Raw genomic sequence first — 10,407 nt, 5'->3', positions numbered from 1 at the left:
CAACTCAGTGAGACCCAGTCTCAAAATAAAGGATAAAAAAACTAGGGCAGGGGGTATAGCTCAGAGGTCAAATGCCCCTGGATTCCATCCCCAGACCCGCAAAAATAAATAACAGCCAGGTATGGTGGCGTTCACTTTAATCCCAGTACTTGGGAGGCTCGTAAATTCGTGACCATCCTCAGCTATTTAGTGACACCTTCAGCAACATAGACCCTGTTTCAAAATAAAAGAAAATCGGGCTGGGGGTGTAGGTCTGAGGTAGAATACCCCTGTGTTCCATCTTTTGTACCACAAAAAATAAATAAACCAGAGCTGGGCGTGGTGGCGCACGCTTGTAATCCCAGCATTCGGGAGGCTGAGACCTGGAGGATCGCGGTTCGCGGACAGCCTCAGCTACTTAGTGAGGCCCTCTGCAACTCAGTGAGACCCGGTTTCAAAATAAAGAATAAAAAATAGGGCAGGGGGTATAGCTCAGAGGTCGAGTACAACTGGGTTCCATCCCCAGACCCACAAAAAAATTAATAATAATAATAAATAAATAAACCAGGCGTAGTGGTATACGCTTGTAATCCCAGCATTACGGAGGCTGAGACAGGAAGATCGCGGTTCGCAGACAGCCTCAGCTACTTATAAGGTCCTCCACAACTCAGTGAGACCCTGTTCCAAATTAAAGAATAAAAAATAGGGCAGGGAGTGTAGCTCGGAGGTCAAATTCCCCTCAGTTCACCATCCTCAGAACCGCAAAAAATAAGATAAAATAAATAGTGCTGAGAGTGCAGCTCAGAGATAGAATGCCCTGGGTTCAATCTCTACTATCTGCTGTCTCTCACTTGATTTGGGGGAAACGAGCTGCCAGGTTGTGAGCTGCCCCATGGAAAGGTCCATATGGAAAAAGATGATCCCAGATCACCAATCAACAGCCAGGACCTGATGGCGTGAGTGAGTCAGGAAACCAGTCACCCTCCCGACAAGGTTGGTTGGGACTCGAGCCCTGGCCTGCATTTTATTCAGGTTTCATACAAACTCTGAACTAGAGACACCCAGCTAGGTTACATCTGGGCTCCTAACCCTTGCATTTTGCCACTAAGTTTGGGAGAAGTTCATTATTTAGCAATAAGTAACCAATAAAAATGATCTGCCCCCCAAAATGTGTAATTCCTGTGCATTTAGGGTTTTTTGTTTTTGTTTTTGTTTTGTTTTGTTTTGTTTTGTGGTACTGGGGTTCCTGGAAGCCCTTCTACCTCCAGGGCTACACTCCCAGACCTATTTTAAACAGGGTCTCTTAAGCCAGCAGAGCTGGCTTCGAACTAGCGTAATCCTCCTGTCTCCGCCTCCCAAGCTCGGGGATTACAAACATGTGCCACCACACCCGCATTTAGGGTTTTTTAAATACAAAACACTGAGCCAGGTCTGGTGGTACACACTTGTAATCCCAGTACCTAGGATGCTAAAATAGGAGGATCCGACAGGGCGTGGTTGCGCACGCTTGTAATCGAGGCTGAGACAGGAGGATTGCGGTTCATGGCCAGCCTCAGCTACTTAGTGAGGCTCTCAGCAACTTAGACCCTGTTTCCAAACAAAATATAAAATAGGTCTGGGAGTATAGCCCAGAGGTAGAAGAGCCCCTGGGTTCCACCCCCAGTGTCACACAAAATAAAAGGGGCAGGGGGTGTAGCTTGAAGGTAGAATGCCTCTGGGTTCCATCCTCAGTACTGCAAAAAATAATAATAATAATAATAAATAAAATAACAATAAATAAAATAAATAAGTAAAAAACCCTTCTACCTCTGGGTTACACTCCCAGACCTACTTTATACCTTTTTATTTGGAAACAGGGTCTCTTAAGCCAGCGTGGCTGGCTTTGAACCTGGGCAATCCTCTCGTCTCGTGTGCGCCACCATACCTGCCCCCCAGCCCTATTTTATTTTTTTATTTTATTTATTTGTTCATTTTTGCGGTACTAGGGATGGAATCCAGGGGCATTCTACCTCTGAGCTATACCCTCTGCCCAAGTTTTTTTATTATTCTGTAATTTGAAACAGGGCCTCACTGAGTAGTAGCTGAGGCTGTCCTTGAACCGTGATCCTCCCGTCTCGGCCTCACCAATGCTGGGATGACAAGTGTGGACAACCACGCAGCTTTCTTTTTATTTTGAAACAGGGTCTGAGAGTCTTACTCCTTGGTAAAGCTGTCCTCAAACCTAGGATCCTCCCATCTCAGCCTCCCGAGTCATGAGATTATATAGGCCTGCACCATCACGCCAGGCTACATAGTCTTAAATGAGAAAGCACAGCCTAGACAGGAAGACTTAGAGTCGGGAATTCAGTACCGTGGATTCTTCACTTGCTGTCTGATTGCCAGTGACCCTTCAACAAGCCACACGGCTCTTTACTAGGCTGCTAAATCGCATCACTTGAGTGATTAATCAAGTGTCGGAGCTTGGCGAGGACAGGCGGATGGAGCCATGCAAGGCGGAAATGCAAAGAAGGATTCGCTCCCGCCGATGACCACAGCTCCTCACCATCCCATCCAACCCGCAATTCACTTTCCTGCAATCACTTCTTTTCAGCTCACTTCCTTTGATCATTTTTCACTTATGATGATACATTATCCACTCAATGCTCTTGATTTCACTTTCAAAAGCATGAAAATTAATTCAAATCAAAGCCAACCTGCAGACCCTAAAATCCATCCTCTTCAAGTTTTCGTATAGATCCATCCTCACCGAAAAAAGAAATCTAAAAGGACAGATGTAATTTCGAAAATTGGACCATGGCTAATTAAACCATTTTTTTCCCCTAACCACGGTTACTCAGACTTCTTAGAGGCTGATCTATTTGTAGACACTCCAGGAATCCCAGAAGATTAAAAGCGATAAAAATCAAAACAAAGAAAAAGCATTTCGGTAGGGGCTTCTAGGAACCATGACTTACATGCCTTACGTGCAGAATAAGAGCTTCACCAATAGCCCTGAAAAAGACGGGGAAGGGGGTGAGTCCAAAATACTAAGGACTAGCACCGATACTTGAAAAGCCTGTAAGTGGGCCAGTCCCCACAAACAAGCACACTTCTGGTGGTCAAGTTACTCGTTTTGTTTTACCTTGTGGGACAGAATAATGATGCAGCCACATGATGCACAAGGCCAGCTGAAATAGACTCAGAAGAAAGAGTTCTGTATTTTTTCATTGGAAATGCTTGGGCTGTGCAGAGCCAGAGAGTTAAAGAAATTCCAACTTTAGTTTTTCTCCTTCTCCACTTCTATGGGTTTTGGTTCTTCCCCCTTTCTGGGTGACGCTTGCAGGCGGCCTGTGGTTGAAGGGCTACGTATTTATGGAAAGTCCAAGATTTGAAGTGTGCACCGAATTTGGAGAATTCGGGAGGGAGTTTAAAATGGATGCGTTCGCCACCAGTGACAGCTGAACCGGCCGTTAGCAAAGATCTTGTTAGTCGGCCGTACAATCCTGTGAGCCTTACGATGGAAACCCAGAGAGGTCAGACTGTAATTAATAGTGACACGATGAACTTAGAATAGGAATTTGGATAGCTGGGCGCGGTGGGCACGCTTGTAATCCCCGCGCTTGGGAGGCAGAGACAGGAGGATCGCGCAGGTTCCAAGCCAGCCGCGCGCGCTGGCTTAGGAGACCCTGTTTCCAAATATAAAATGTAAAAATAGGTCTGGGAGTGTAGCCCGGAGATAGAAGGGCTTCCAGGAACCCCAGTACCACCAAAAAAAAAAAAAAAGGAATAGGAATTTGGATTTTTATATATATTATATATATATATAATGTGTGTGTGTGTGTGTTACTGCGGATGGAACCCAGGGGCTTTTCTACCTCTGGGGTACTTTTTTTATACTTTATTGGGAAACAGGGTCTCACTAAGTTGCTGAGAGCCTCACTCAATAGCTGAGGCTGGCTTTGAACCTGTGCAACCCTCCTGTCTCAGCCTCCCAAGCACTGGGATTACAAGTATGTGCCACGTGCCCGAATATTTTATTTATTTATTTATTTTTATTTTTGCAGTACTGGAGATTGAATCCAGGAGCATTCTACCTCTGAGCTACTCCCAAACCCTATTTTATGTATGTATGTATATATATATAATTTTTTGGGGGTGGTACTGGTGGTGGAACCCAGGAGCATTCTACCTCAGACCTACACCTCCAGCCCTATTTTTTATACTTTATTTGGAAACAGGGTCGCGGGAGTTCTAGAGGCCTCACTAAGTAGTACCTGAGGCTGTCCGCAAACTGTGATCCTCCTGTCTCAGCCTCCCAAATGCTGGGATGACAAGCAGGCGCCACCACACCCGGCTGTTTGTTGTTGTTTTTCAGTACTGGGGATGGGAACGAAGGGCATGCTACCTTCAAACTACACCCTTTGCCCTATTTTTTATTTTTTATTTTGAAACCGGGTCTCACTGAGTTGCAAAGGGCCCCACTAAGTAGCTGAAGATGTCTGTGAACTGCGATTCTCCTGTCTCAGCCTCCCAAATGCTGGGATTACAAGCAGGCGCCACCACGCCCGGCTATTTTATATACATATATATATTTTTTTTTTTCCAGGTCTGGGGATGAAAGCCAGAGGCATTTGATCTCCAAGCTACACCCCCTGCCCAATTTTTTATTCTTTATTTTCTTATTTTTATTTTTTATTTTTTGTAGGTCTGGAGATGGAACCCAGGGGCATTTGTCCTCCGAGCTACACCCCCTGCCCTATTTTTATTTATTCTTTATTTTGAAACCGGGTCTCACCGAGTTGCAGAGGGCCTCACTAAGTAGCTGAGGCTGTCCGCGAATTGCGATCCTCCTGTCTCAGCCTCCCGAATGCTGGGATTACAAGCGTGCGCCACCACACCTGGGTTTGGAGCTTGGATCTACCTCCAAGCTACACCCCTAGACCCCTAGCCTTGTTTTTTATTCTTTATTTTGAAACAGGCTCAGGGTCTCATGAGTTGCAAAGGGCCCCATAAGTAGCTGAGGCTGTTCATGAACTGAGATCCTACTGTCTCAGCCTCCCAATTGCTGGGATTACAAGTGTGTGCCACTGCCCTGGGCTTTTCTGAGACTCTCATGATTTTCTGAGACTGTCCTCAAACCTGGGATCCTAGCTGGGCGTGGTGGCGCACGCTTGTAATCCCTGCGCTTGGGAGGCTGAGACAGGAGGATGGCACAGGTTCGAAGCCAGCCTCAGCTACTTAATGAGGCTCTCAGCAACTTCGTGAGACCCTGTTTCCAAATAAAATATAAAATAGGTCTGGGAGTATAGCCCAGAGGTAGAAAGCCTCCAAGTTCCACCCCCAGTACCACCAAAAAACAACAACAACAACAACAACCTGGGATCCTCTTATCTCAGCCTCCCAAATACTTGGATTAGAAGGCTGGGGTGAACCAGGCATGGTGATGCGCGCTTGTAATCCCAGTGCTTGGGAGGCTGAGCCAGGAGGATCGCACAGGTTCAAAGCCAGCCTCAGCAACTTAGTGAGACCTTGTTAGCAAATAAAATATAAAATAGGGCTGGGGAGTAGAAACCCCCTATGTTCCATCCCCAGTACCACAAAAGAAAGAAAAGAAAAGATGTGGAGAGCTCTCGTCCAGATGGTGTCCTGGTTTGAGCACCTTTCATTTTAACTTTCCCTCCTGAGAGTCCTGATGATACCCTTTGATCTCATTTTATTGGGCAATATTATTTACCAATACGCCATTCACTCCAGGCTGACCTTAAAAGTCTTTCCCCCACTCCTAGAAGGGCATGCCTGGTTGGCAGACTTGGCGGCGCATGCCATAATGCCAATACTTGAGAGGCTGAGATAGGAGGATCACAGGTTCAAGACCCAGTTTCAAAATAAAGACCCTAGTGCCACCAAAAAATAATAATAATAATAATAAATAAATAAAAAATAAAGCCTTTGGGTTCCACCCCCAGTACCACCAAAAATAAATAAATAAAAATAAAAAATAAAGCCTCTGGGTTCCACCCCCAGTACCACCAAAAATAAATAAATAAACAAACAAACAAACAAACAAACAAAATAAAGACCCTGCTTCAAAAAAAGAAAATAGATGGACATAGTGGTGCACACTTGTAATCCAAGCATTCGGGAGGCTGAGACAAGAGGATCACGGTTCACGGACAGCCTCAGCTACTTAGGCCCTCTGCAACTCAGTGAGACCCTGTTTCAAAATAAAGAATAAAAAACAGGGCTGGGGGTGTAGCTCGGAGGTCGAATGCCCCTGGGCTCCACCCCAAGGCCGGCAAAAAAAAAAAAAAAAATAGGGCTGGGGATGTAGCTTGGCAGTAGAATGGCCCTGGGTTCAGTCCCTAGTAAAACACACACACACACACACACACACACACACACACACACACACACACACAGAATATAAAATAGGCCTGGGAGTATAGCCCAGAGGTAGGAAAGCCTCTTAGTTCCACCCTCAACACACACACACACACACACACACACACACACACACACACACACATTAAAGAAAGAAAGAAAGAAAGAAAGAAAGAAAGAAAGAAAGAAAGTCAGTCAGTCGGGCGTGGTGGCACACGCTTGTAATCCCAGCATTCCAGACACTGACACTGGAGGATCGCAGTTCTCAGACAGCCTCAGCTACTTAGTGAGGCCTTCACAGTCGCAACTCAGTGAGAACAACCCTGTTTCAAAAAATAAAGAATAAGCCGGGCGTGGTGGCACATGCTTGTAATCCCCGTGCGTGGGAGGTGGAGACAGGAGGATGGCGCAGGTTCAAAGCCAGCCTCGCTGGCTTCAGAGACCCTGTTTCCAAATAAAAAAATATATTAAAAAAATAGGTCTGGGAGTGTAGCCCGGAGGTAGAAGAATTCCATCCCCGTACCACACGTGACACACACACACACACAAAAAGAATTAAAAAATAATAAATAGGCTGGGGATGTAGCTCGGAGGTAGAATGCCCCTGGATTCAATTCCCAGGGAAATAAATAAAAAAGGAAATAAGTACAATTTTAATTTTCTTTATAAAATAGTTTTTTACTTACTTGATTAATTAATTTATTTGTTTTGTGGTACTGGGGTTCCTGGAAACCCTTCTACCTAGGGGCTACACTCCAAGACCTATTTTTTATACCTTTTTATTTGGAAACAGGGAAGTCAGCATGGCTGGCTTCGAACCTACGCGATCCTTCTGTCTCTGCCTCCCAAGCGCGGGGAGTACAAGCGTGCGCCACCACGCCCGGCCTTATTTTATTTTTTTATACTTTTTTTTTTTTTTTTTTTTTTTTGCGGTACTGGGGATGGAACCCAAGGGCATTCGACCTTCGAGCTACACCCCACCCTAGACCTATTTTTTATTATTTATTTATTTGGGGATTTGGGGATGGAACCCAGAGGCATTTGACCTCCAAGCTACATCCCCTGCCCAATTTTTTATTCTTTATTTTGAAACAGGGTCTCACTGAGTTGCAGACGGCCTCACTAAGTAGCTGAGGCTGTCCGGGAACCGTGATCCTCCTGTCTCAGCCTCCCGAATGCTGGGATGACAAGCGTGCGCCACCACGCCCGGCTTCCTTCTTTGTATTCTTTATTTTGAAACAGGGTCTCACTGAGCTGCAAAGGGCCTCACTAAGTAGCTGAGGCTGTCTACAAAACACACCTTCCTGTCTCAGCCTCCCCAATGCTGGGATTACAAGTTTATACCACCATGCCCAGCTTATTTCTTTTTACATACCCAGTGATAAAAAAAGGAATACTGTGCCTCTCCAGAGAATAAATGTAACAAAATTTCTAGACAGAGGGGCCCAAACAGGATTCCCAGTCAGCAATGAAATTCCATTCATCTTCTGGTAAATATATACTACTAAGGAATCAGGATTTAAGTAAGCGTTCAATTTAGCTCTTTTTTCTTTGAAGCCTCCTCCCTCCCTGTCACTGTGATTCACCTCCAGAGTACTAGCTCTCTTGCCATGGGTTCCTCGCCAGCATCTGCTTACCCTTCTCCTGGAACACCGGCTTCATCCAGGCCACCCTGCACCTCAGCGGAAGCTGAGCTGGGTCCCTGGCCCACAAGTGGCTAATCCTCGGATAATCCACTCTTTCCCCGTTCTGGCTTCCGGAAGAGCTGTTTGTCCCAAATCTGACAAATTGAGATGTGAAGAGGAAGGGTGGTGACGGGTAGTGAGGTGACTTCAAAATTATTTTCAAAAAATATTTCAAAAATGCCGGGCGTGGTGGCGCTGAGACAAGAGGATTGCACAGGTTCAAAGCCAGCCTCAGCTACTTAGTGAGGCTCTCAGCAACTTAGTGATGTTTCCAAACAAAGTATAAAAGAAGTCTGGGAGTATAGCCCGGAGATAGAAAGCCCCTGGGTTCCACCCCCAGTTCCACAAAAAAAAAATTTTTTTTCAAAAAAAGCGGTCCCCAGTAGCTCCAGGCTTCTCTTCCCACCTGCCTGGCAACCCCAGGAAGCAAAGTTTGAGTGAAAGTTCTAGATAAATCCTTTGATCTCTTTCCTTGAGGAAGAGGACTTTTAGCTAGGCGCAGTGGCGCACAATTACAGGAGTACTTGGAAGACTGACGCAGGAGGATTGCGGTGTGAGGATTGCGGTGTGAGGATCGCGGTGTGAGGATTGCGGTGTGAGGATCGCGGTGTGAGGATCGCGGTGTGAGGATTGCGGTGTGAGGATCGCGGTGTGAGGATCGCGGTGTGAGGATTGCGGTGTGAGGATTGCGGTGTGAGGATCGCGGTGTGAGGATCGCAGTGTGAGGACATCCTCAGCAAGTGGTGAGATGCTCATCAATGTGGTGAGACCCTGTTCAAGATAAAATATTTAAAAATGACTGAGGGGGTTGATCAGATGTAGGATGCTCCTGGGTTCAATCCCCAGGACAACACAGAAAGTAAGGAAAAAAGAAAGAAAGAAAGAAAGAAAGAAAGAAAGAAAGAAAGAAAGAAAGAAAGAAAGAAAGAAAGAAAGAAAGAAAGGGAAAGGAAAGGAAAGGAAAGGAAAGAAAGAAAGCCAGGCGTGGTGGCGCACGCTTGTCATCCCAGTATTCGGGAGGCTGAGACAGGAGGATCATGGTTCACAGCCTCAGCTACTTAGTGAGGCCCTCTGCAACTCAGTGAGACCCTGTTTCAAAATAAAGAATACAAAACAGGGCAGGGGGTGTAGCTTGAAGGTCGAATGCCCCTGGGTTCCATCCCCAGACCCACCAAAAATAAATAAATAAATAAATAAATAAATAAATAAATAAATAAATAAAACAAATAAGTAAACAAAGTTGTACTGGAACATGGTTATACCCATTTGTTTGTGCATTGTTCTAGTAGAGAGAAAATGGCTTGCAAAGCCTAATTATTATTTTTTTGCGGTATTGGGGATGAAACCCAGGTGCATCCTACCTTTCAGCTATACCCCCCAACCCTATATTTTTATTCTTTATATCAAAACAGGGTCTCACTGAGTTGCAAAGAGCCTCACTAAGTAGCTGAAGCTGTCCTGGAAATGTGATCCTCTTGTCTCAGCCTCCCAAATGCTGGGATTACAAGCATGCGCTATCACGTCTGGCTTATGCCTAAAATATTTATTCTGGACATTAGACTTGTTCAGGCTACTGCAATAAAATACTAAGAAGCAGGGATCTCATAAACAATGGCTGTTTACTGCTCGTCGTTGTGAATGCTGGAAGACCAGGAGTAAGGCGCTGGCAAACTTTGTGCCTGGTGAGGTCTCGCTTGAGAGTTCATAGATGGCACTTCCTAGCTATGTCCTCGTATAATGGAAGAGGGAAGGCTGTCCTATGGGCTCATTTTACAAGGACACAAGGCCTGTTCATCAGGGCTCCACATCATGTATTAATCATCTCCCAGTGGCCCTTCCTGCCTCCTGATACCATCTTACTGGCGGGGGTGGAGGGGCGTAGGTTTCAACACATGATTTCGGGGAAGATGTTTTGGTTGACATTCTCACTGTGATGATCCAAAAAAACCTGACCACACAATTTAGAGAAAGGTAGATTTATTTGCTCACAGTTTTGGAGATTTCAGAGTTTCAGTCCATGTCAGGCCAGGTCTGTAGAGCTCAGCGCGTGTGGCAGGAAGCAGAGGCTCACGAGAACAGAGGCTCTGCTCTCACACTGTAGAGACTGGAAGCAGAGACAGAGCAAGGGAGGAGGAACATTACATAGCCACCCCCCTCAAGGACCTAGCTCCCTAGCAACTAAGTCTAGCTTCCTACCTGGCTACCTTGTTTACATAAGGGCCAGGAGGATATTCTTTTTGTGTATGTAGTATTGGGGATTGAATCCAGGGGCATTCTACAGCTGAGCCACATCCCTAACCGTATTTTGTATTCTTTATTTTGAAATAGGGCCTCACTAAGTTTCAAAGGGCCTCATAAGTAGCTGCGACTGGCTTTGAACCTA

Source organism: Muscardinus avellanarius (assembly GCF_963383645.1).
Source record: "Muscardinus avellanarius genome assembly, chromosome: 21".
Lineage (NCBI taxonomy): Eukaryota > Metazoa > Chordata > Mammalia > Rodentia > Gliridae > Muscardinus > Muscardinus avellanarius.
The sequence above is the reverse complement of the archived record's forward strand: the minus strand, read 5'-3'. Positions refer to the sequence as shown.